This window comes from Panthera onca, chromosome A3 (assembly GCF_046562875.1).
Source record: "Panthera onca isolate mPanOnc1 chromosome A3, mPanOnc1 haplotype 2, whole genome shotgun sequence".
Taxonomy (NCBI): Eukaryota; Metazoa; Chordata; class Mammalia; order Carnivora; family Felidae; genus Panthera; species Panthera onca.
In genome coordinates, this window is record NC_138341.1 from 52,362,891 (window position 1) to 52,390,640 (window position 27,750).

Here is a 27,750-nt window from a genome sequence, read left to right on the forward strand (position 1 = left end):
AGATATATCATAGGATGAAACAAAAAAGTAAATGTTTTGATAGTGCTGAGAACCAGGGCTTTCACTGTGCAAGACAAGATACATAAATATGAAATGAGGAAAAACAAGAAAAAAACTGTACAATAAATTATAAACCACCGAAAAAAACAAGAATCCATAACTCCATACCAATCAATGCAAATGTAGAGGGACTGCTGACTTGAAAATTCATTTTATAACTATATTGGTAAAGATTGGTTCAGACAAGAATCACCTACGCATGTTAAATCCAGAGGGAAATTTTGCTAAGTAGGACATTTACATATTCTTAAAATGGGTCTTCACAAATTAATTAGTTCAAGGCAGGAAGGAGTCAAACATTTTGACCAAATATATGATCAAACAATATTATCATCCATGGCAGACAGATGGACATCATGTACCTCCAGATTTGATACCATGGGGACACAGCATCACTTAGGCGATTTTTCTGGCCAGGGACACATAATCTCAATCTAATCAAGAGGAAACATCAGACAAATCCAAAATGAGAAATGTTCTATTAAAAAGAAAAAAAGGGGTGCCTGGGTGGCTCAGGTGGTTGAGTGTCCAACTTCAGCTCAGGTCATGATCTCACGGTGAGTTCAAGCCCAGCGTCAGGCTCTGTGCCGACAGCTCAGAGCCTGGAGCCTGCTTTGGATTCTGTGTCTCCCTCTCTCTCTGCCCCTCCCTCGCTCATGCTCGGTCTCTCTGTCATAAACATTAAAAAAAAAAATTTTTTTTTTAAAGTAAAAGGAACAGAAAAAGAAACCAAGCAAGCTATATTTTTCAGAGACGTCAACTTCACAGAATACAAAGAAAGGCTATGGAAATGTTCCAGAGTAAAAAAGACTAAAGGACATGACAATTAAATGCAATCATCTGATTCTAGACCGGTCCTGTATTGGAGAGGGGGAAAAAAAACTGCTATCAAGAACACTATTGGGCCAACTGACAAAATCAGAAGATGGTAGACTAAAGAATTTTATCAATGTTAAATTGAGGTTGATTACTATGACTAATAATTCAAAAGAAATAGTAGAGGAAATAGCAATAGCAAAAGAAAACAACCTGTTCTTAGGAAATAAACTAAGGTAAAGGAGTACAACATATGCAACTTACTCTCAAACAGTTCAGGAAAAAAAATCACCATGTGTGTATGTGTACAACAGAAGGGAAAGAGCTCTGGTGGTATAGTGGTGAGCATAGCTGCCTTCCGACAGAAGGGAAAGAAGGGACAGGGAAGTAAGGAGAGACAGGAATTTCTGTCAGAGATTTAATTCATTCAATAAGTTAATGACCCAACCTTTTAAGTCTAACACCAGACTATCTAAGGACTATCTCCTTAATCATATACCAAGAAGAAAAAAAACCATAAGCAAGTAAGGCAACAGGCAGAAAACAAAACATGTAACACGATAAAAGAGCATCAGCCCTAAACACATTTTTGTTTTTCTTTTTCTGCATCATGCTCACTCCCTATTGACTATTAGTCAGCCTATTATGCAATTCATAATAATCTCATCTTTGGGGACATTTCAACTAATCTGAAGATATCCACCCTGCTAGGAGGGGTTCCAGTGAATTACTTCATACAAAATTGGTTAACTCCCATAAGTAAAATTTAACACTAATGTAACATAGTGTTTTTTAAAAACTTAAACTCAATGTATTAATTCTGGTCCTGTTGAGTGCTAAAAATGTGACCCTCAGCAAGCTGGTTAACTCAAGCCTCAGTTTCATCATGTGAAAAATAGGAATAAAAACAATACCACTTCAGAATGGTGATGTGACAATTAATTTATACCTCCTGGCAAAATTATACCTTCTGACTCACAGTAGGTACTCAAAAAATGTTAAGATAGCAAATGAAATGCTTTACTTAAGAAATCGGTAGATCGCTTGGGGCACCTGGGTGGCTCAGTCGGTTGAGGATCTGACTTTGGCTCAGGTCATGATCTCATGGTCTTTGAGTTCAAGCCCCACGTCCAGCTCTGCTCTGACAGCTCAGACCTAGGTGCCTGCTTCAGATTCTATGTCTCCCTCTCTCTCTGCCCTTCTCCCAGTCACGCTCTGTCTCTCTCCCTCTTTCAAAAATAAACATTAAAAAAATTAAAACAAAAAAAAAGAAATAGGTAAATCCCTGTTTCTTTTATTAAGACTTGGGTAACTTATGAAAATTTCAATATAGTAGTTGAAATAGAAACTATACACTGTGTATATAGTGTATGTATATGTATATATACACCACGAGTATGGTGTATGAAATAATTGGGGAAATGTGAATACTGACTATCCGACATTAAGAAATTGTTACTTTAGAAGCAATAAATATGCTTTTCTCTAAGCATTTTAAAGAAAAACTTTGAACTATAAACTGATGAACGACATGGAATTTGCTTAAAAATAATAGGGTGGAGAGGTGCCTGGGTGGTTCAGTAGGTTAAGTGCCCGATTTCAGCTCAGGTCACGATCTCATGGTTCCTGAGTTTGAGCCCCACATCAAGCTCTGTGGTGGTGGCTCGGAGCCTGGAACCTGTGTCTCCCTCTCTCTCTGCCCCTCCCTGACTCATGCTCGGTTGGTCTCTCTCTCTCTCTCTCTCTCTCTCTCTCAAAAATAAACATTAAATTTTTTTTTTAATTTAAAAAAAAAAACAGTAATAGGGTGGAAGGTAGAGACATGATTGAGCATTAGCTTGCAATTATTGAAGATGGGTACACGGGTGAATCATTACATAATACTCTTATACATGTTTGAAATTTTCCACAATAAAAAGTTTTCTAAACAAATGGAAGAAATTCAAATGAAGTTGGCAACATTCACTCAACAACAAGACAATAAGGATATTAGCTGAAAGTTTAATAAAATGAAGACTATGGAAATCAGGTAGGAAAAAAAGTGTAAAAACTTAAAAGACTCGAACAATAATTATTTTGATATTTAAGGAGTTCAAGAGTTGAAAATAACCCAAAATATATGTGCCCAAGGTAATCATGAATATCAAAACATGTGTACCTTAAAACTCTCCTGTACTCCCTGAACTTTTTTCTCATTACAAAACTCTTGTTCTTGACCCTCACTGATCATTATTATAGCTATGTTTTATTTCTACACCTCACCTTCTTCCTTTCCATTACTGTCGTATCTTTCATATACCTATTGTCCATTCTCATTCTCAGCCACAAATTTCAGACTACAGTAAACAAAGTTGAAGTAATAAAAAAGTAAAGTTGAATACAAACAGGGGCTTATTGGCTTTGACCACAAACAATTACTTTCAACGTGCAGGAGGTCGAAACCACCACATGTCAACATTCAGTAGCTGCTCTTTCCTTGCAAAACAGTCCAAACAGCCCAAACTATGTCACTGGGTACTCATACTGGAAGCACTAATTCTTAGTATCTAAAGCATGTTATGAAGAATTTGGACAGATTTATTCAAACTTTGACTGGTACACATTAAGTCAAGTCATGTTAGAAAGAACACAATTTGGACTCCAAAGGCTCAGGATCTTACCCAGGCTCTAGCAAGTACCAGCTGAGTTCATTCACTCAACACATGAGTCCTGAATACATACCAGTCACTGGGACAGATAACAAAGATAAACAATCAACAATATAAGTGGTTACAAGAGAGGCATATATAAAATTTATAGATACACCAAATATTTTAATCAAAGATTAGCTGATTTTTCAGCTCCAAAATTCTATCAATTTAATCTGAATTCTTTTAAGCTTCTTTTTAACTAAAAGGGAATATCCCCAGGAAACAATCTTCAAACAAAAGATGCTTCCTTAAGACTGAAAAACTTGTAATAAAGTAACAGCTAACGATCTCACTCAATTCTCACAACAATCCCAAGCAGGAAGTAGTATTATCACCATTTTACAGATAAGAAAACAAAAGTTAAGTAAGACTAAAATAATTTATCCAAAATCTTACACATACAGTAATAAAAAAACAGGGATTTGAATCCAGATCTGATTCCAAAGCCTATTCTCTTTTCACTAAATTATCTGTCTCTCATTTTCTTTCACTACATAAAAAGAAAATTTCCAGAGATCACCTCTGAAAAGCTCCCAAGAGAAAAATCTTTAGGACAGCCCTGAAATACAAACTGATCACCGACTATAATAAGCTTTTTTTTTTAAACAAGAGTATCCTCTATACACACTCTCCAAGACACAAAAAGAAGAGATTACAAGACTAAAATATAACCAATATTCAAGGTAACATATATGTAACACTAATAAAAACATTCTGAAACTAGTTAATAGGAACCAATGAGATTTTGTGATTTTCTTCCAAATGTTTTACCTTTTTCTGAACTAGATTCCAATAACCACGCAGGGAACGGCCCAGCATATTTTTACCGTATTAACATGCTGGAGTCCACATCACTTAAAAGTGCATATTACAGAGTATGGGGATACAAAATAAAATGTATATGAAATGTTGTCATATTGAAAGAAAAGAATGCAACATTAAAAAAGTCTAGAATGCCTAATAAAATTAAAGCTATGCTGGAATAATGTAAAGTATGCATTTATTTTTCTGTATAAGTTTCATTAACCGTTTTTTTATAAATTAATTTTTCCAATTTTTCAATTCTAACTGCAAATTTGAGTCAGCAAATATCCCTGACATATTAAGTCAACCCTTTACAACAGATGAAGGATAAAAACGAATAAATTTTTTCGCGCACGATTCTAAAGCCGGTTAGAAAAAGAATTTGAATCAACTTAAGTTGCCAGATCCTGATAACAAGTTTTGCTTCAGAAATCCTTCAGATTAAAATAGGGTTTTACCCTCCCCGCCCCCAACTTCACCCTAGAGTAAATGTTTAAGATTAAGAAAAATTAGCTTGAGGCAGCCGTCACTGTCTAGTTCAATTAAAGATTTTGTACTAACAAAAGTCTCCCTCGTTCGCAATTATCTCAAACAACAAAAGATCTGTTCAAAACGTCCTCAAGGATCCAACTGTGTGGTATACATTCTCCCCCCACCTTTAACAGAAGGGGACTGAGCCTAGGAATCACACACAAGTAAACCAACTAAAGATCCGTATTCGCGATTCCTTTGAGAAATTTGTAAATAAGTATCAGAATCATTTATGGTTCCCCGTATCCCGCACAGAGGTGACATTTTCTTTGCTTTCATACCCGCGAAAGGCGGAAACAGCAACCAGCAAAAGCCGCTGGATCTAACATTCTCCCTTCATCCCAACTCCCCCTTCCCCAGCCCCAAACACAAACATGTTCTCTCCACGCTCCTTGCATAACGTCGCTTGCCACAGGGCTCAGCTCAAGCTCCACCGCCTCTCTTCAAGGCCCGACGGGAAAGGTTACTCCCTCGTCGGTGCTCCCGCACCACCGCTTCCTTTGGCTGTCAGGCCCGGCGCGGCCTCGGCAGGCCCTACGCCGATGGGGAAGGGGCCGCCACGGCGCTGCCAAAGGGCTGTTCTTGTTCCTCGGCCCAATGCAACGGCGTCGGGCGGCTCTTCCAGAAGCAATGTCCTAGCACGGGTGCCCGACCCGGCCCTCCGGGGCAGCAAGGTGAACGGACGCGGTAGCGGGGCAGCCAAGCTTTCCTTCTCATCCCGGGGGTCCCCCAACCTCCTCCCGCCCCCGCCGCCGGCCCGCCGCCATTTTGTGCGCAGCCGCTGCGACACAGATACAATAGTCGGCCCGGATCTCACAGGAAAGGCTCAGGACCCCCACGCTATGGGCTCCCGCCTTCCAGCCCCCTATTCCCCACAAGGCAGCGGTCCTACCTATGCCTACCCGACTAACAGCCGGATCCCATTTGCGCCCCACACAGTTTAGCACTCAGCCTCCAGTCTCGACGCCGAAGAAGCTACCGCCTCCAGAGAGCTGCACGCATGCGCGTCTATCGAGCCTTTGCGAGCCCTCATCTGCTCCCGGCGCCTGCGTACCGCCGGCACCGCGCTCGCCGGGAGGCAAAAGAAAGGAGCCAGCGGAGCTTGGTTCCGGAAGGGGGCGCTCTCGCGTGTGGCGTTCCAGGAGTCCACCGTGTTCTCAAGCGCCCCCTGTATCGTTGCCTCTGACCGCTCTGTGCTTGTCCCATCCAAATCTTGCGCAACCTTTAAGATCTGTGTTGTCTCGCCTCCGTGAAGTCTTCCCTGGCCATTTTTGGCTTCAGTAATAATTCATTTCGCACTGGATATCATAGTGCTTTGTATGGTTAAGATTTTCCTGCCTTTATGTTCCTGCCTTAAATCTATTTTTGCATCCCTAGCAATGATGTGATGGGTATCACAGCCACTGAAAATATCAGGAAATTAGAACTGATTTGAAGCTTATTAAGCTGAAAGCTTAACGCTCTAAAAATCCTTTCATGTGTCATTCCACAATAAAAATAACCTACCTGTGTGTTAGATATTTTTAACCTTCATTTAACTGATGAAAAAACTTGGGGTTGAGAGAACTTGAGTAACTTAACTTACTCTACTACACCAACATAAAAGCTCAATGGTTGGGCAAAATCTGGTAAAACTCAGAAGTCTCACCTAGGATACCACACAAATCACACCACCTGCCCTACGTCTCATGCGTCAGTTTTACCTAGCAGCCAGCAGATGCGTTTCTTTTATTAACATTAAAATAAGCATAGAGAGGGGCCTAAGCGGCTCATTCGGTTAAGTGTCCGACTTTGGCTCACAATCTTGTGGTTGCTGCGTTCCAGCCCCACGTGGGGCTCTGAGCTGACAGCTCAGAGCTTGGAGACTGCTTCAGATTCTGGGTCTCCCTCACTCTCTGCCCCTCCGCGACCATGCTCGCGCGGGCGCGCGTGCACGCTCGCGTTCTCTCTCTCTCTCTCTCTCTCTCTCTGTCTCAAAAATAAGCATTAAAATTTTTTTAATAAATAAAAATAAAATAAGCACAGAAAAAGATGAAAGAAAAGTCTTTTTTTACAAACTATATTTAACCACATTTTTATTTCAAACTAAATATCCTGGTAGAGGAAACAAACAAACAAACAAAAAAAGCCAACACGCCAACTCCAAATAACTAATATTGAGTCTTGAAGTGTTTCCTTCCATACATTTCTGTATATTCATACAAACATACACAAACATATTATTTGCATGTAACGGGAAATGTTCTTTTTCTTTTTTGCCAAAAACTTACACATTAGCCTGCTATTTCTTTTTCTGATTACTGACATTTCTCCAAGTAAACAATATAGATCCTCTTTCTTAAATAGATAATATTCACAGTATGGCTCCATTATCAATTATTCAACGTGTTGTTGACACTGAAGTTGTTTTCAATCTTTTGGATACTATAAACATTGCTGTATATAAACAGCCTTACCCACTGATATTTTTATTTTTATAGGCTAGAATCCCAATAGTTACACTGCTACATTAAAGATGTATATATATCTATATCTAGATGTTTTATGACATATAATTTGATTATAATGTCTTTCTCCCCCCCCCACAATCATTTTGGCAATTTAATTCTCCTAGAAAAACATCCATTTTATCTGGGTTTCCAAATTCATTTCCCTAGAATTGGGCAAAATAATCTTGTAAATTCCTTTTTCTTTTATGTTGTCCCCTTACATTTTTTACTTATTTCTACAGCACTTACACCTAACATACCATATAATTTATTTCTTATTGCTTCTTATCTCTGTCCACTAGAACATAAGCTCCATGATGTTCGATATTTTGCCTGTTTTCTTCACTGCTTTATCTCCAATGCCTATAATAATACTTGACACACAGTAGAAAAATTAGTGTATACATTTATTACAAAATGAATGAGTAACAATGTGTGTGTATGTGTGTGTGTGTTCATGTGTGTATGAAGTTATTGACCTCCTTTCATATCTACCGGCCATGTGAGTTTCCTCCTTTAAAAAAAATCCTTCGGGGCGCCTGCATGGCTCAGTCAGTTAAGTGTCCTACTTCAGCTCAGGTCATGATCTTGTGGTCTGTGAACTGGAGCCCCATGTTGGGCTCTGTGCTGACAGCTCAGAGCCTGGAGCCTGCTTCAGATTCTGTGTCTCCTTCTCTCTCTGCCCCTCCCCTGTTCATGCTCTGTTTCTCTCTCTCTCTCTCAAAAATAAATAAACTTTAAAAAAAATCCTTCTAATATTCTTTGCTTATATTTCTAATGAGCTGATTGTCTCTTTTGTATTAGGAGGTGATTCTTAGTATAGAAGGAACATTAACCCTTTGTCAAATAGGTATATATTTTCTTTCTGAGTATCTTTTGCCATTGTAAATTTTAAATGTAATCAAATCTATCTTTTCTCTTATGACTTCTGAGTATTCTTTTTGTCTAAGAAACCTCACTCTACTCCCCAGAAGCATACACACCCAGGAATTATACAAAAATTCTCCTAAACTTGCTAAATTTTTGTTTACAATTTCATAATTTTATTTTTTGCAGTTAGATATATTTTATCTAACATTTATTCTTTTTCTGATATGAAGTAAAGATCTAACTTTATTTTCTTCCAAATATATTAAATCATGAAGTTTCCAGATATTTTAAAAAACGATACTTTCTTCCCCCTTCACTGAAATGGCTCTTCCCTTTAAAAAACAAGCAACAAAGGAGTAAGTTCCCATATATAAAATGGATTCATGGACCTTCTAGTCTGTCTTACTTATCTGTCTACCTATGTTCCAGGACCATTTTTCACATTCATTAACTGAGGTTATTATTTGAGGTCCTCCTCTGTTCCAGGAACTCTTCTGGCACCAAAGAGTCAGTGACAAACCAGAAGGCAACACTAACTCATGCCCTCATGGCATATACAGCCTAGATGGGGGAGACAGACAATAAACAAGAATATATATGGTATGTCAGATTGGTACTTGCTTTGGAGAAAACCAAGGAAGATCAGGACAGAGGGAATAAGGAAGTAACAGAAGCTGTGATTTAAATAGGATGGTCAAGAAAGCATGACCCAGGGGTGGCTGGCTAGCTCAGTCAATAGAACACCCAACATTGATCTCAGGTTCATGAGTTTGAGCCCCATGTTGGGTAGGTATAGAGATTACTTCTAAAATAAATAAGCAAACAAACTTCTTTAAAAAAAAAAAAAAAAAAAAAAAAAAGCATGGGGCCACTGGGTGGCTCAGTCAGTTAAGCACCCAACTCTTGATTTTGGCTCAGGTCATCATGATCTCATGGCTTGTGAGTTCAAGCTCCATGTTGGCTCCATGCTGTCAGCATGGAGCCTGCTTGGGATTCTCTCTCTGCCCCTCCTCCACTTGTGCACAAGTGCTCTCTCTCTCTCTCTCTCTCTATCAAAATAAATAAATACACTTTAAAAAAAAAAGGCATGACTAAGAAGGCAGCATGTGAGCAGAAAACTGACTGAAGTGTATAAATAAGCACTAGAGAAATCTGGGAGGAAGAGCAGCCTAGGAAAGGTGAACATAAAATACAAAAATTCTTGTGGTGAAGGCCATCTTGGCATACTTGAGAAACTGCAAGAAAGCCAAAGAAGTTGCAATAGCATGAGTAAGAGGGGACACAGGAGATGAGGTGAAGGGGAACCAGGCTATTTTAGTCTGCTGTGGTTGCCATTACCAAAATATCACTGGCTGGGTGGCTTAAACAACAGATTTGTTTTCACACATTTTTGATGGCTAGAAGTCCAAGATCATGGTATAGACAAGTTTGGTTTCTCCTTAGGCTTCTTTCCTTGGTTTGCAGTTGGCCAATTTCTTTCTGTGTCTTCACATGGGCTTCTTCTATGCATATACATCTCTAGTGTCTCTAACCTCTTCTTATAAGGACACCAGTCATATTGGATTAGGGCCCACTCTCATGACTTCATTTAACTGTAATTACCCTTTAAGGTCCTATCTCCAACTACTGTCATATTCTCTGAGGCATACTGGGGTTAAGACTTCAACATATGAATTTGGGAGGACACAATTCAGTCCATAACAAAGACCATCTCAAGGCCTTTGGTTTTTACTGTGAAGAGATGGGAAGCTTTCAAACAAAGGCATGACAAATTGACTTTCATTACATTGAATACTTACTCTGTGCCACTACTCTAAATACTGGAGGATACAGTAGTCAAGAAAAATCAGGTACCTGCTTTCACAGCGTTTTAGTGGAAAGAAATAATAAACAAAGAATATATAATGTGATAACATAAAGTAAGGGAAATAAAGCAAGTAAGGGAAAAATGATAAAGCAGTGGCTGGATAATGCTTTAGATATGGTCACCAGGGAAGTCCTCTCTGGTAAAGTGACAGCAGAGATATAAGGGAAGAGTGAGGGAAAGTCATTCAGATCTCTGGAAGAAGAGGTTTCCAACAGGACACATCAAGTGCAAAGGCCCTGTGACAGGAGCACATTGGGTGTTTGAGGAATAACTAGAAGGCCAGCACAGCTGATGTGGAATGTTACAGAGGAAGGACAAGATAAGGATAGAGAAGTATAAGGGATAAGATCATGCAAATCTTGATAAGCCACTTATGGCTATACAGAACACTGAATACTTATTGGATTAGGAATCACAAAAGTTTCCTTTCTAGCCCTGCTCTGATACTAACCTCACTGGATTTTGGTTTCCTTACCATAAAAAGGGGTAAGGGAAGGGACTAGATTAGCTTGCCCATAAGATGTGAATCTGGAAATCTCCTGTAAACTAAAAGATGTTCACGAATATTTTTGGCATTCCTGAGAAAAAAAGATTTTTTTTAATTTTAGAATCTACTATATCCACACTACTCCATGCTTTTATACCTTTTAGCTACCTTGGACCACTTGCAGAAATTCACATTCCCATCTAAAAATGTCAGCATTCCTGACAGAAAAAAAGTCGTTTTACTCCACATCCTCTTCTGACCATCGCTCTTGTCCACAATCCTCCACCCCTTTTGTTACCCACACTGCTTTCTGATTGGCCATACAAGTACTGAGCAGCTCTAGCCACTGTGCGCCTTCCGCCTGCTCAGCACAGTCACAGCTCAATGCCTGAAAGGATTAGAAAAAAGAATAGTCATCCCAAGCTTTTTCCTGTGATTTGTTAACACGCATGGGACTTTGTCTAAATGACATAAAGAATCTCATCACCATCTCATCTCAAGTGCAAGTGTTGTAAAAAATGGGATTTGGGGCAATAATTGCCCTCTATATGTCTTTACTTTATTTATTTATTTATTTATTTATTTATTTATTTATTTATTTATATTTATTTTAGAAAGAGAGAGAGAACACATGAGTTGAGGAGAGGTACAGATGGAGAGAGAGACAGAGACAGAGAGAGAGAGAATCTTAAGCAGGCTCCATACTCAGCACAGAGCCCAACATGGGGCTCAATCCGATGACCCTGGGATCATGACCTCAGCCAAAATCAAGAGTTGGACACTCAACCAACTGAGCCACCAGGGCACCTCTACGCTCCATATATCTTTAGAATCAAAATCTAATGATTGAGATAGACACAGAGCCATGATGAAAGTCTGAGAAACCCCAGAGCCATATCATGCCCTGCTAAAGAACATAAACATCAACAAAAGTTGGGCCTTACTGATATTTGAATTTTGCCTCGTTTTGCCAGACTATAAGGTGTGTTTTAAATGTTTACTTTTGAGAGACAGAGAGAGCATGAGCAGGGGAGGGGCAGAGAGACAGGGACAGAGGATCCAAAGCGTGCTCTTCACCGACAGCAGCAAGCCCCATGTGGGGCTCAAACCCATGAACCACATGACCTGAGCCGAACTTGGACACTCAACCGACTAAGCCACCCAGGTGTCCCAGTTTGCCTCTTCTTATTAAGGTGCTTTCTAAGGGTTCCTGGGTGGTTCAGTCAGTTGAACGTCCAACTTTGGCTCAGGTAATGATCTTGCAGTTTGTGAGTTTGAGCCTCGTGTTAGGCTCTGCACTGACAGCACTCCAGATTCTGTCTCCCCCTCTCTCTGCCCATCCCCTGCTCTCTATCTCTCAAAAATAAATAAACTTTAAAAAAAAAAGTGATTCCTAAATATATCCACCGGTTCTTTGATATGATTCACTTCACAAGGTAGAGCCCAATTCCGCACTCACTGAATGCCCAGGTCAGACTTATCATATTGTTTCTAACAAATAAAATGTGGTGGAAGGGATGCTATGTGACTTCTAAGGGTAGGTCATAAAGAGGATACCTTCCACCTGACTTTCCCTTCTCTCTTTTGGATTACTTATAGCAGGAAAAGCCAGGTTCCATGTCATAAGAACATGCAAACAGCCTGCTGAGACGCCCAAAAGGGAAGGGATTTTAAATACTAACAGAAGCAGACAGCTTAGCTTAACAGAGAGATCAGGAAAAGAGATTGTCAAAGAGAGCTCTGCTAAAACACTGTCATCCCAGAGTAACTTGTGCCTATCCACGGCTGTATTCTCTGAGGAGCAAGAACAGAGGTTGCGCATTGAAGGGGCAATAGGCTTCACTAAAATAGTTTGTTTAAGTTATTAGACAAACAACCAACCAAACAACAAGAAAAATAAGTCCCAGGAGAGAGATAATCAGGATCTAGATTTGCTATATGGTACCTAAAATGTCCAGTTTTCAACAACAAAAATTTACAAGACATACAAAGAAACAAGAACGTGTGACTCCTACACAATAAGATAGGACAACAGAAACTGCCTGTGACAAGGTTCAGATATAGGATTTAACATACAAAGACTTAATAATAATTATTAGAAATGTATTGGTAGAGATGCGCATGGGAGGCTCAGTTAAGTGTCCAACTTCCGCTCAAGTCATGATCTCATGTTTGTGGTTTCGAGCCCTGCGCTGGGCTCTGCTGACAGCTCAGAGCCTGGAGCCTGCTTCAGATTCTGTGTCCCCCTCTCTCTCTGCCCCTCCCCTGCTCTCTCTCTCTCTCTCTCTCTTTCTCAAAGATAAATCAACATTTTAAAAAGTAATAAAAAATAAAATCTGAAAAAAAAAGAAATATATTGGAAGAACTAGAGGGAGCCATGCTAAAAGAAGTAAATAAAATGTAAGACATGTTGCAGCAAATAGAGAATGTCAATAAAGATGGAGGAATAACTTTTTCAAAGAACCACATGGACATTATGGAGGTAAAAAGTACAATAACTAAAATAACAAGTTCACTAGAAGGGTTCGAGAATAGATCTGAACTGGCAGAAGAAACAGCTAAAACAGGTACCAATGTAGATCTTTCATAAAAAACAGCAGTGTAACACAATTTTCAGAAAGTGGGGGACACTCTTCACTTTATACCATTTTGGCTTAAGAAATATTTCATAGGAATGCTCTACTTTCAGACAGTGGGGAAACTTGTAATGGACGTTTCCGTGGCACCATCACTATAGGTTTTGGAGTCACTGTAAGATACACAGAATTACATCCATAATTAATATGAGGGACAACATTTCAAGCAGTAATTTCTCATACATGGAAAATAAAATTAAGAAAGGACCATCAAACAAAAGCTTCAGACAAGGCAAGTCCGAGGAGAGCATATGAGAACAGCTGCTGATTCAAGTGAGGGGTTCTGGCATAACCAATGAGAAGGCTGCCAAATACTATTCCAACACCAGCACCAGAAACTGCTACTCCTGTTGTTGCACCACCTGTACCAATAAATTTGCTAATAGTATCAATGTCTCTCTGATTGCACTGGCGTGAAACTCCCACTGGATTAGCTAAAACACCATTCTGTGCTGCCATTAAATACTGTAGAGCCCTCTTCTCTCAAGATAACACTGATGCAGAAATTGGTCTGGGTGCAATTCTGGATCCAGCTTGGATTAGAGGAGAGGTGCAGGCAAGCTTGGCACAGATGAACATACTATACTCTTTGCAAGCAGCACAGCTAGAAGACTTGGGTGACAGGCAACTTAAGTTCCTCTCCCACTTCTTCTCTTCCTGGAAGGCGGTGGCAGTGGCTATTTCAGAGGTCAAAGGAGTGTGGTTCCAGGCGCCTGGGTGGCTCAGTCGGTTAAGCGGCCGACTTCGGCTCAGGTCATGATCTCTCGGTCCGTGAGTTCAAGCCCCGCGTTGGGCTCTGTGCTGACAGCTTAGAGCCTGGAGCCTGTTTCAGATTCTGTGTCTCCCTCTCTCTGACCCTCTCCTGTTCATGCTCTGTCTCTCCCTGTCTCAAAAATAAATAAAAACGTTAAAAAAAATTTAAAAAAAAAAAAAAAGGAGTGTGGTTCTCTTTCATTTTTGAAGGATAGTTTGACCAGATACAGAATTCTTGGTTGATACATTTTTCCTTTAGCACTTTGTATTCTTTTAAAGTTTTTTTATTTTTTATTTTTTATTTTTAGGGGTACCTGGGTGAGTCAGTCGGTTAAGTGGCCGACTCTTGAATTTTGGCTCAGGTCATGATCTCACAGTTCAAGAGTCTGAGCCCCATGTTGAGCTCTATGCTCACAGTGCAGAGCCTGCCCTGGATTCTCTCTCCTCTTTGTCTGCCCCTCTCCTGCTCTCTCGCTCTCTCTTTCTTTCAAAAATAAATAAGAAATGTTTTTTAAAAAGGCTTTTTAGTTTTTTTTTATTTTTAAGTAATCTCTATACCCAACATGGGGCTCAAACGCACAACCCCAAGATCAAGAATCACATGCTCTACTGACTGAGCCAGCCAGGTACCACATGTTTTAGCACTTTAAATATGTCATTCTATTGCCTTCTGGCCAACACGATTTGCAAAGAGAAATTGGTTGTCATTGTTACTGGGGCTCTCTTGTATAAGATAAGTCCATTCTCTCTTGTTTTCAAGATTCTTTGTCTTCCAACAGGTTGACTATACTATATCTGTATGTGGATCTCTTTGAATTTATCCTGCTAGGATAAATTGAACTTTTAGTTCATTGAACTTTTTGGATGTGTAGTTTCACATCTTTCACCAAATTTGGAAAGTCTTTGTATATTATTTCCTCAGAAAGTCTTTCTTCCCTGTTTTTCTCTCTCCTCTCTCTCTCTCTCTCTCTCTCTGGGACTCCTATTACACATACTCTGGTATGTGTGATGGTGTCCTACATATCTCTTAGGCTCTGTTCATTTTTCTTCATTCTTTTTCCTTTGTGCTCCTCTGACTGGATAATCTCAATTAAATATTTTCAAGTGTGTTGATTCTTTCTTCTGCCTGCTCAAATATGTTATTGAACACCTTGTTTTATTTTCTTCCTAGTCACCCCATTAGCAAGGGTGGGATTCCCAACCTAGGATTATTGACATGGCTGAACACATGACACCCAACACTGAGAAAATGAGATTGCTAGCAATTTGTTGTCACATATACTTACCACCTGGGGGAAGAGGACATCACACATCACACAGAGCCCTGTGAGAGTCATACTCAGAAACAGAATGAACAATCACATGTCGTAGGTAGGCTTTGTCATTTCAGTAGAGTGGGTTGATACTTGGCTCCTGCAGTAAGCTGTGATTGTCTTATTTGAAGACTTTCATGGACTTGCAGGGAATGGAAACCTGTTACTCAGGAACAATCAGGAACTGCACATGGTCCCCATGATAAAAAAGTTTGTTTGGCTGGGGATATGGAGTTTCTTTTTATTTTATTTGTTTTGTTTTGTTTTTAATTCCTTTAGTTTTTTTTTTCTTTTGGTTTATTTATTTTGAGAGAGAGAGAGAGAGAGAGAGAAACGTGGGTGAGGGAGGAGCAGAGAGAGAGGGAGAGAGAGAATCCCAAGCAGGCTCTACACTATCAGCACAGAGCCTGATATGGGGCTGGAACGCATGAACTGTGAGATCATAACCTGAGCTGAAATCAAGAGTCGTATGCTTAACTGACTGAGTCACCTAGGTGCGCCTGAAGTTTCTTTCTAGAGTGATGGAAGTCTTTCTAATGTTGATTGTGGTGATAGCTGTGTAGAACTCTATGAATATACTAAGAACCACCGAATGGTCACTTTCAATGGATGATATCCATTGAATTCATATGTGAATCATGTCTCAGTAAAGCTTTTACATTAAAGGTTCCTTCTATAACTTATGAGAGTTTATTTTAAAGCTGCACAGAAACAAACAAACAAACAAAAGGACAGAGCCTCCAGCTCTGCTACTGGAAAGCCAGGTCTCAAAGAGCAATAGAATATGAACTTCTCATCATTCATGACCCGGCAACAGCAGCTCTGCTGACTTTGTCATCTCCTCATGCCCTCTGACACAGGCAACTGTTGTTCCCTACTTAAATAAGTCTACCATACAGATGACTCTGTATTTCTAGGTTTCTGCTTCCCCTCTGACCTTAGCTTCTGCTTCTCTTCTTTCTGTAAATCTCAGATTCAGATTTGTTTGGGTCCCTTTGTCCCCTTTTTGCAGCGTTCTCATACTAGTCCATTCATAAGTCACTGGTCTGACTAATAGAACATACATTTTGGCTAAGGCACTTATCCCTAATTTAATTAGCTCTGGAAGAGTCAGTAGGTAATATGATACATTGCTAGTGTGAATCCAAAATGGTACAGCCATTCTAGAAAATGGCTTGGCCCTTTCTTATAAAGTTAAACAAGCATTTTCTATATAACCCTACAATCCCATTCCTGAGAATCTACCCTAAAGTGATAAAAGCTTATATCAACATGAAAACCTATACACAGATGTCCATAGCAGGTTTATTTATAATAGCCCCAAACAGGAAACAACCAAATGTCCTTCAAAGGATAAATGGATAAACAAATTTTGGTACATCCATACAATGAACACTACTCAGCAATAAAAAGGAACACATTACTGATACATACAACAACTTGGATAAATCTTAAAACATGCTGGGTGAAAGAATCTAGCCTCAAGAAGTTACCTTCTATGTGGTTCCATTTATATAACATTCTCAAAACCATAAGACAGCAGTGATGGAGAGCAGATCAGTAGTTGCCAGGAGTTACAGTTGGAGTGGAAGTGTGACTATAAAAGGCTAGCACAAGGGAGCATTTTGGAATGATAAAACTGTTCTTTTTCTGATTATGGTGGTAGTTATACACATCTATACGTAAGTTAAAATACAAAGAACTGTACACCAAAAGAAAGAAAATTAAAGTTTCTGTACGATAAGCTTAAAAATAAAAACTAACGAACTTAGAATATTCTTACGGAATGAATGTTTGTGTCCCTCGCCTCAACCCCCATTCATAAGTTGAAACCCTAACCCCTAATGTGGTGGTATTAGGTGTGGCCTCTGGGGGTGATTAGGTCATGAGGATGGAGGCCTTGTGAATGGGATTTAGTGCTCTTATAAAGGAGACCCCAGAGAGCTCTCTTGCTCTCTTTCTGTCATGTGAGGACACAAGAAGACAGGTGTCTGCAACTCGGGAAGAGGGTTCTCACCAGACCTGGTCATGCTGGCGCCCTGATCTTGGACTTCCAGGCTCCAGAACTATGAAACATAAGTGTTTGTTGTTTATAAGCCACTCATTCTATGATATTCTCATAAAATAGCAGACAGATATTAACAAGCAAGTTATAGAAGAGAAAATGCAAATAGTCAAATTTATTAGTAATCAAAGGAATACAAATTAAAACAGTAAGAAGATATTGTTCACTTACCAGATTGGCAAAAACTAAAGACTGATAGTATCTAGTGGGGGTGAATATGTGGGGAATTTAGTAGACTCATATGTTAGTGAATATGTAAACTGGTAGAGCCTTTTTTAGAGGGCATTCTGATGGCATCTTAAAAAAAATGCATATATCCTTTAAACCAGATAGTATATTTATATAATTCCAGTACTTATCATAGTACCTGGTCTATAGAAAATCAATTACCATGTGAAAATTGAGGTTATCAGGTAAGATTTCCTGGAAGAAATGGGGGCACCTGGCAGACTCAGTTGGTTAAGTGTCTGACTTTGGCTCAGGTCATGATTTCATGGCTTTGTGAGTTCAAACCCTGTGTTGGGCTCTGTACACTGTGCAGACCCCGTTTGGGATTCTCTCTCCCTCTTTCTCTGCCCTTCCCCTGTTCACGCTCTATCTCAAAATAAATAAATAAATAAACAAACAAACAAAAAAAATAAATTGGAGAAAAAAAACAAGATTTCCTGGAAGAAATGAAGGTTTGAGCTGACCCTTAAAGGATGGCTAGGATTTGAATCAGTAAAGAGGAAAAAAAAAAAAAAAAAAAAAAAAAAGAGGGATATTCTAGGAGAAAGAAAAGCCGAGACACAGTGACTCAAGAGGCAGAATGAATATGTTAAATTGGCATCAGCCAGGCTTCAATGCAAGAGAAGAGTAGGAAGGTGGAGAGAAAGAAATGGAAATGTTTTCACACAGTGAGGTCCACCTAATCTTTTGGAGCTCAAATTAGATTCCACCTCCCCTAAGAAACCTCCCCTATCCCCAGAATTAATTGCTTGACCTATTGCACTTCCATAGCTCCAGAGGGAAACCTCATTATCACTGATTCTCAAACTTCATCCTGCATCAGAATCACATGGTAGGTAGGTTTTTAAAACACAGATTTCTGGCTCCACCCCCTACAGTTTCTGATTCAATAGGTCAGAAATTGTGGGGACCACAATTTGAGAGCTACTGCTCTGCCAAATTGGCCTCTTTTGAATTGCTAAAATACCATTATAGTGAACAGCTATTATTTTTGCCTTCCCAGTATCTGTTCTGGCTTTTTTCAGTAACCAAGCCCTTTTCTAGAGAACTATTTCTAAGTAGCTTAGGGGTGCTTGCTTCCCCCTTAGACACAGGACCCAGACCTGACCAAACTATTCTATTCCTGTGGTCACAGTAATTGATTCAGGAATGAGAATATGGCCAAGCAGGATCTTCTCTGGGGTTTTTCTGCAGAGTTATCAGAGAAGACGCTCTCTTTCTGCTAAGGTTGCTAACCTGATAAGATGTAAGTCTCAGGTTTCTGGTGGCCTTCGTGACTACCAAATGGAGAAAAGCTGTTAAAGAGAGAAGGAAGATGTGGATGACATCACCTGAACCCTTATATCCAGCCATGCTCAGTTAAACTACTATAACTTGGAACATTGTATCTGTGCCTATCAAACCTAAAGTTTGAGAGGCTTTTAGAAATACAGTATCTTATATATGAACACAAAACCTAAATTGGGCCAATCAGACTAAAGGGAAAAGACATTTCATTTTAGTGGACAGCCTCTCCTTGCCTCCATTCCAAGACATCACCAAGAAAGTCTCTATCCTCTGTAGTTACTGGCAGCTCCCTTGCCACCACAGGAAGCCAGTCTTAGGATAGAGCCTCTGTTGAGAATGGCAGGATGAAGAGAAGAATAAACCTGGGTCTATACTGACATAAGTGAGCCACTGCTGACATTTATCAGTTACCACCTATCACTGGACTTTGGGTTGTATAAGACAATAAATTTATTTGCTTGGTCTAGTGTTTTCTTTATTTTTAATTTTTTTAAAAGTCTATTTATTTTGAGAGAGAGAGAGAGAGACAGTAGGGGGGTGGGGGAGGGTAGGCAGAGGGAGAGAAAGAGAATCCCAAGCAGGCTCCACACTGTCAGTGCAGAGCCTATTGCGGGGCTTGAATTCCAGAACTGCAAAATCATGACCTCAGCCAAAACCAAGAATCAGATGCTTAACCAACTGAGCCACCCAGATACCCCCAAGCCAGTGTTTTTGTATCAAAGTCAAAAACTATCCTCAGTCATGTAAGCTAAGTCATATAATTGGCTACTTCTGACACTGAATTCTTGCAAGAAAGAATAAGCTTCAGTCAAAATGGCCCATCTGAAAACAAATAAGAAACACTCTAGAGCCTTGCAAAGAGATATCTGTATTGCCCAGAGGCAGTAATCCCAAAATGGGTGCAGGTCAGATAATCACTAACCTTACTAGGTTACAAAAACCAAAAGTTCTGCCTCAAGCTAATGTAAAGGAGTCACAATGGGAGAGCTCATCAGGGTCCTGGAAGATCCAAAGAATTGGGACAGCCTGAAGGACCAATGTCTTCTTGCTTCCTTTTGCCTCACAGCAACCCACTCTAGGTGGGACAAAGGTGAATACCATATAATAATGAGCCAGTCTGAAATGCACACTGGGGACAAGGGGAAGAAAAGTTGTGCCTCCCCACCTTGAAAATGCCCCAAGACAGAGGCCATGATTGAAGCAGTTAAATTTGAGTGAAGGAGCTTAACAGACAAAGAGACCTATTCCTGGGGCACCTGGGGGCTCAGTCTGTTAAGTGTTAGACTCTTGATATCAGCTCAGGTCATGATCTTGAGGTCCTAAGATCAAGCCCCGCATCAGGCTCTGCAATGAGTGTGGAGCCTGCTTGGGATTCTCTCTCTCCCTCTCTCTCTGTCCTTCCCTTGCATGCACACACACACACACACACACACACACACACACACGCGCGCGCGCGCATGCTCTTTCTCTCTCTCAAAATAAATAAATAAACTAAAAAAAAAAGAGAGACCTATTCCTAAGGAACAGAAACGAGCATGTACATTCAATATTGATGTGAACACAGTCTTTCTGGAAGGCAATTTAACTTAACAGAAACCTTTTAAAAAATGTTTCTGGGGCGCCTGGGTGGCGCAGTCGGTTAAGCGTCCGACTTCAGCCAGGTCACGATCTCACGGTCCGTGAGTTCGAGCCCCGCGTCAGGCTCTGGGCTGATGGCTCAGAGCCTGGAGCCTGTTTCCGATTCTGTGTCTCCCTCTCTCTCTGTCCCTCCCCCGTTCATGCTCTGTCTCTCTCTGTCCCAAAAATAAATAAATGTTGAAAAAAAAAAAAATTAAAAAAAAAAAAAAAAAATGTTTCTACTCTGGGGGTGTCTGGCTGGCTCAGTCAGTTAAGTGTGCGACCTTTGATCTCACCTCTGGTCTTGAGTTCAAGCCCTACATGGGGCTCTGCGCTAGGCAAGAAGCCTAGCTTAAAAAAAAAAAAAAGTGTATACTCTGGATCTAACAATTCTATATCTAGGAATCGATTCTAAAGAAATGAAGACTTAACTACAGATAGATTCAAATGGCCACCACTGAAAACAATTTGAATGTCCAATTGCCAAAGTTATGTCTTTCATTTAAGTGTCTTCTATACTCCAGCCATTTTGCTACACAATGGAGATAAAACAGTACATGTCAAGTTAAGGGCCAAAAGTGAGTGTTCAGAAACTTATATCAACTTAACACAGCACTTTTAGGTCTTAAAGCTAATAAAAATGCATGGCTTATATTTTGTATCTCTTTGCATTTTTATTTTATTTTTTCCAGTAACTTATTTTTATTGTATTTAACAAAAATATTGTTCTGTGACAGATTGGACATTAGTTAATTATTTAATTAATTAATTTTTGAGAGAGAGAGCATAAACAGGAGAGGGGCAAAGAGAGAAAGAGAATCTTAAGTGGGCTCTGTGAGATCATGACCTGAGCCAAAATCAAGAGTTGGATGCTCAACCAACTAATCCACCAAAGTGCCCCCAGATTGGAAATTTAAAAAATTGGTCCTTCACCACAGATACTTTGAGAAGCCTTGATATAGAGAATTTATAAGATGGAGGCCTAATTGGGTATAGGAAACCTGTTCATTTGGCCAAAAATTACAGTACAGACTAAGGTGCTGGCAATGAAGACAGTAAGAAATGGAAAAAACTTAACATATTTAGGAGGCAAAATTGGTACAATTTGGTAATATATAGATATGAGGAAGAAGTGAAGGATGTGTCAACAGTGATTCCTAAATTGATGGCTTATTCAGTGGGACAGATAATCTTGCCTTTCACTGGAAGACCGCCAGGTTTGGGGGACGGGGGATTCATTAGTTCTGCATAGCTTGGATTTGTAGAGTTTGGAGTGTCTTTGACAAAGCAGAAATGCTAAATAGGCAATGAGATATACGTAGGATAGGTCTCAAAAGAGGCTTATGAGATATAAATTTAGAAGTCACTGGCATGTTTCTAATAATTGAAGCTGTGAGCCATTGATGAGATTACCTGGGGAGATAATACTGAGAAGATGGTCTAGGCCAAGTGATGAGAACAGGCAATATTTAATGACTCTGAAGAAAAGGATGAGCTTGCAGAAATAACTGAGGACTTTGGGGCACCTGGGTGGCTTGGTTGGTTAGGCGATCAACCAGCTCAGGTCATGATCTCATAGTTTGTGAGTTCAAGCCCCATGTCAGGCTCTGTGCTGACAGCTCAGAGCCTGGAGCCTGCTTCGGATTCTGTGTCTCCCCTTCTCTCTGCGCCCTCTCCTGCTCACACTCTGTCTCTTTGCCTCTCAATAATAAATAAACGTTTAAAAAAAATTATAAAAAAAAAAAAGAAATAACTGAGGACAAACCATACAATTGCTTTATATCCACATAATGGAATATTGCTCAACAATTTAATTTTTTAGATTGTAGTATTAACTAAAAAAGTTTAAAGTATCTATCATATGTTCCCATTTTTAAAAAGAAAAATATAAATATATGCAATCATATATCTAAAAGTAGATGTCATTAAAAGCCTCGTGTTAATAGTGGGATATATTGAGAGTTTTTTTCCTGCTCATTTTCATTTCTACTTTTTTTTTTATAATGACCACAGTTTTTTCCTTGTGCCAAAGCAAATTTTTAATAATTTATGTGCACATGAGGGTACAGTTTTCAGGTTAAAAACTTTGACTGAAACATAGAATGTATATTGATTTTTTTTCTTTTGCTTAGAAATACCTTTATTTTGTAAAGCCACAGATCATTCTGCAAAGTGGTTATCCCCCCCACACAAACACACACACACACACACACACACACACACACACACACACATACACACACACTTACAAAAAAAGATATTGACATCTCTTAGGGAAAAAAAGGTAAAAAAAATGTTTCTTATTAAGTCAGGGCTACACAAAGATTATATCAAGACCCCTCAAGTTTTCACTAAAGATTGCCAAAGTCACATAAGGATTCTCTGAAAATACAATCCTTGGGTATACTGAATTTGTATTTTTTTCTGGGCTGGCACCCCACCCCCCAACCCGGCACCTATCACAACTATATACTAGCACCAAGAAATGAAACAATTTACAAAAAAAAAAAAAAAAAAAATCACAAAATCAGAAAGTGTCAAAAACATTATTAAGGAATTTTAAAATACTTTCTTTTTTTGTAATGTTTATTTATTTACTTTTTTGAGAGAGAGAAAAAGAACACAAGTGGGGGAAGAACAGAGAGAGAGAGGGAGACACAGAATCTGAGCAAGCTCAGGCTCCGAACTTTTTCTTGGCATTACATTGGAGGTCCTACCTAATGAGTTAAGACCCAAAAAATGGCATAAAGATTAAAAAGAAATAGAATTATCACTCTTTGAAGATGATATGACTATGTACACAGAAAACTCCAAGGAACCTGCAGATAAATAACTAGAATTAATAGGATGATTTAACAGAGTAACAGTATAAGATCAAATTACAAAATCAAATGAGTGTCTATACATCAACAAAAAAGTCAAAAAATGTAATTTAAAAAATAACTATTGGGGCACCTGAATGGCTCAGTCAGTTAAGCATCTGACTGTTGACATCAGCTCAGGTCATGATCTCACAGTCATGAGACTGAGTCCCCCACATCAGGCTCTAAGCTAAGCATGGAACCTGCTTGGGATTCTCTCTCTCCCTCTCTCTCTCTGCCTCTCTCTCTCTCTCTCTCTCTTAAAATAAATAAGCACCTTATAAAATTTTTAAATAAATAAATATATAAATAATAACCATAGTAGTGCTAAAAATTAAGGTACTACGTAAAACTTTAAAATGCTATGCAAGACTCCATGTGGAGAAAATTATAAAACGTTATGGAGAGATATTAAAGAACATCCAAATAAACATGAGCTATATATGTTTATAGATAGTTACATCAATACCATATGTATAGCAATTCTCCCCTAAAGACATGTATAAAGTCAAGGGAATTTCAGTCAAAACCTGAACTGCACATTTTTTTGCAATCTAGTAAGCCAACTCTGAAGTCTATATGGAAGAATGAGGAGCTGAGAATAGTTTAAGACTCTCCTATGGAAGAAGAATAAGAAGGGGAGACTTGCCCCACCAAGATCAGGAAGCATTAAAAGTTGTAATATGTAAAAAGAAGTGTGGCATTATGCAGAATAAACAAAAAACTAAAAGAACAAAAAAAAAAAAAAAAGAGCTCAAAAAAGAAAGACCAAAGCACTTATAGAAAGCATAGAAATATAGAGATAGAAATTATATATATGCATGTATATATATTTATATAAAACGGAAGTGGCATGAGATCAGCACGGAAAAGGATGTCTTTCCACATGGAAAAAAAGTGGATTCCAACTTCTCAACATACTCCCAAATCCATTCCAGGTACATTAGAAACTTGAAAGTGAGGGGCGCCTGGGTGGCTCAGTGGGTTAAGCGGCCGACTTTGGCTCGGGTCATGATCTCGCGGTCCGTGAGTTCAAGTCCCGCGTCAGGCTCTGTGCTGACAGCTCAGAGCCTGGAACCTGTTTCAGATTCTGTGTCTCCCTCTCTCTCTGACCCTCCCCCATTCATGCTGTCTCTCTCTGTCTCAAAAATAAATAAACGTTAAAAAAAAAAAATAAAAAAAAAAGAAACTTGAAAGTGAAAAGCAAAGTTTTTAAACTTTTACAAAAAACATAGGTAAATATTTGTATGCCCTCAGGCTAGAAAAGAATTCCTTACACAACAGTCAAACACAAACCATACAGGGAAATATTAATGAACTCCACTATTTAGAATTAAAACTGTTTACCAAAAGATATCAATATATTTTTTTTAATTTTTTAATGCTTATGTATTTTTTAGACAGAGAGAGACAGAGCATGAACGGGGGAGGGTCAGAGAGAAAGGGTGACAGAATCCAAAGCAGGCTCCAGACTCTGAGTTGTCAGCACAGAGCCCGACGTGGGGCTCGAACTCATGGACCATGAGATTATGACCTGAGCCAAAGTTGGACGCTTAACCGACTGAGCCACCTAGGCGCCCCAAGATATCAATATTTTTTTAAAAGTTATAAATTAAGTCACAAAGTAGAAGAATATCATGCAAGAAATTAGCAAAGAATGAAGTGTTTATAACGAAGTGTTAAGCGACACAATAGAAAAATGAGCAAAAGATATTCACAGATGGAGAAGTACAAATAGCCAATAGAAATCTGCTCAACCTCATTAATAATCAAGGAAATAATAATGAAACCTCAAGGAGATTCATTCCTTTCAGTCAACAAATACATATTAAAGTCTAGTGTGCACAAGTTACCACTCTAAGGACTAGGGATGCAACCATGAACAAGATATACGAAGTCCGTATCCTTTCCGGTGGGGAAAGGCAGTGGTAATAAGTGCTCTGGAGAAAAACGAAGCAGTGAAGTAGGGTAGGGAGTGGGAGAGAGGCATGTCATATTTTATAACAGCTGGACTGGGGCGTCTGGCTGGTTCAGTTAGTAGAGCAGGTGACTCTTGATCTCAGGGTTGCAAGTTCAAGCCCCACGATGGATGTAGAGATTACTTAAAAATGAAATAAAAATAAATAAATATAAATAAGGAAAAGGGATATACGAGGAAAGCCTTACAATTCAGTAAAGGCCTGAAGGAGGTGAAAGCACCACCATGCAGGTGTTAGGAAGAAGAACGTTCCCAGCAGACTAACAAGTTAGTGCAAGGTCCTGAAAAACCCTAAGGAGGCCAGAGTGACTGGAGCAGAGACCAGTTTGTACACACCAGGCAAAACCTCAAGAGCCAAATGTTGGTGGGAATATGGAATAACATTAACTCTTGGATACCTCTAATGGGAAGGCACATGGATAATAATCATCTTGGAAAACCGTATATAGCTTTCCAGCACTACCCTCCTCCCAAATATGCAGCCTAGAAAAGCTCTAGAACATGTGTACCAGGAAATAAGCACAAAATGTTCATAGAAGCACTGATTTTTTAAAAGCAAAATCACACGTCTTCTTGATTTTAATACCATTTTTCATCGACAGAAGAAAGGCAAAATAAATGGTATATTCACATAATATGTCACATATAACATATGGCAGTTAAAATGAGTGAACTCCAGCTAAACATATCTACACAGATGAATGTCAGGAATATAATGTTGACTAAAACAAGCAAGGTGCAGAACACCCATAATATGACTCTGTTCCTGTAAAGTTTTCAAACATGCAAATCTAGGCAATGCATTGTTTATTAATACATCTGCAAATGGGAAAATATTTTTTAATGTAAGAGATTAAGAAATCAAAAAGTCATAAAGGGGGGAGTTCAGGGAATGGCATGGGATCACTAAGGGTATGTGGGGCTTCAAAAGTATTATTAATTTCTATTTCTAACATTTTTTTTTTTTTGAGAGACAGAGCATGAGTGGGAGAGGAGCAGAGAGAGAGGAAGCCACAGAATCCGAAGCAGGCTCCAGGCTCTGACCTGTCAGCACAGAGCCCAACGCGGGGCTCAAACTCACAAATGTAAGGTCATGACCTGAGCTGAAATCATACGCTTAACCGACTGAGCCACCCAGGTGTCTCTAATTTCTATTTCTTAGACTGGGTTGTAAGTACACGGCATTAATTTTATATTTATGATTTTATCATATAAATATACGAATATGTATTTATCATACGAATACATACAATACCTTTTGGATGCTTGAAGTATTTTATTTAAAAAGTTTTGTTTTCTAAAGAGTGAATGTACACGTGTCAATTTCCTTGGCAGATAGGTTTAATATGATCCTGAAATGGTGAAATAAGTAAAGCACAGTATCCTTTAAAAAAAAAAAAAAAGCTTCTGGATTATTGAAAAGGTCTTTCTTCTATTCAGATAGCAAATATCTAAAACATAAGAATCTAGGGGGTGCCCGGGTGGCTCAGTCGGTTAAGTGTCCGACTCTTGGTTTTGGCTCAGGTCATGATCTCAAGGTTTGTGGGGTTAGAGCCCTGCATCGGGCTCTGTGAGGACAGCATGGAGCCTGCTTGGGATTCTCTCTCTTTCTCTCTGTCTCTCTCTCTCTCTCTCTCTCTGCCCCTCCTCTGTTCACACTCTCTCTCACTCAAAATAAATAAACTTAAAAAATATATTTTTTAATTAAAACATAAAAATCTATCCTGCCTGAATCTGTCCTTTTTCTTGTTTTGCTTTCTGGGAATATAACAACACTATATCCTTTAATAAAAATCCAATATATAAATAAACAAAATCCCTGTCTTCTCCTCAGTGACTAATCTAAGGGTGGGAAATAGGAAAACATGATTGATAGAAAAATAAAAGTTTATCAAATATCATCTCCACCAAAAGCAACTAAATTTGATTTGGGAGTTTAACAAGAAAAATCCTCAAACAGTTCACTCATCTGCTTAACAAATTAAAACAAGGTAGTTCTATAAATTAATAGAAAAAAAACCTGAAACTTGAATTCCATAAAAATTTAACGTTTTTTTAAAAATTTTTTCATGTTTATTTATTTTTGACAGAGAGAGACAGAGCATGAGCGGGAGAGGGGTAGAGAGAGGAGAAACAGAATCCAAAGCAGGCTCCAGGATCTGAGCTGTCAGCACAGAGCCTGACACGGGGCTCAAACTCACAGACCGCGAGATCATGACCTGAGCCGAAGTCAGACGTTCAACCAACTGAGCCACCCAGGCGCCCCAAAATTTAACATTTTTATATGCCAAACATGGTTCTAAGAGCTTTTATACATATCAATTCATTTAGTCCTGAGAATAATTCAACAAAGTGGACAATGTTATTGTCTCCATTTCACAGAAAAAGGAACAAAGGC

The 27,750-nt window shown here is 39.1% G+C and overlaps 1 protein-coding gene and 1 pseudogene across 10 annotated transcripts in view; both read right to left on the minus strand.

The window, feature by feature from the left end:
* The window catches only part of ZNF638 (zinc finger protein 638), a 138,269-nt gene that overhangs the window by 80,744 nt on the left and 29,775 nt on the right, over positions 1-27,750 (minus strand). Inside the window, exon 1 of one of the 10 annotated variants that reach the window (XM_060658210.2) lies at positions 5,794-5,927. The exons of 8 other annotated variants lie outside the window; for them this stretch is intronic. The gene's annotated coding sequence lies outside the window, so the exon portion shown is untranslated. Of the gene's footprint in view, positions 1-5,793; positions 5,928-27,750 lie in introns of those variants that run through there. One more of the 10 variants, XM_060658218.2, reaches the window with a different exon arrangement.
* Positions 13,132-13,829, minus strand: LOC132694643 (ATP synthase F(0) complex subunit C3, mitochondrial pseudogene; annotated as a pseudogene).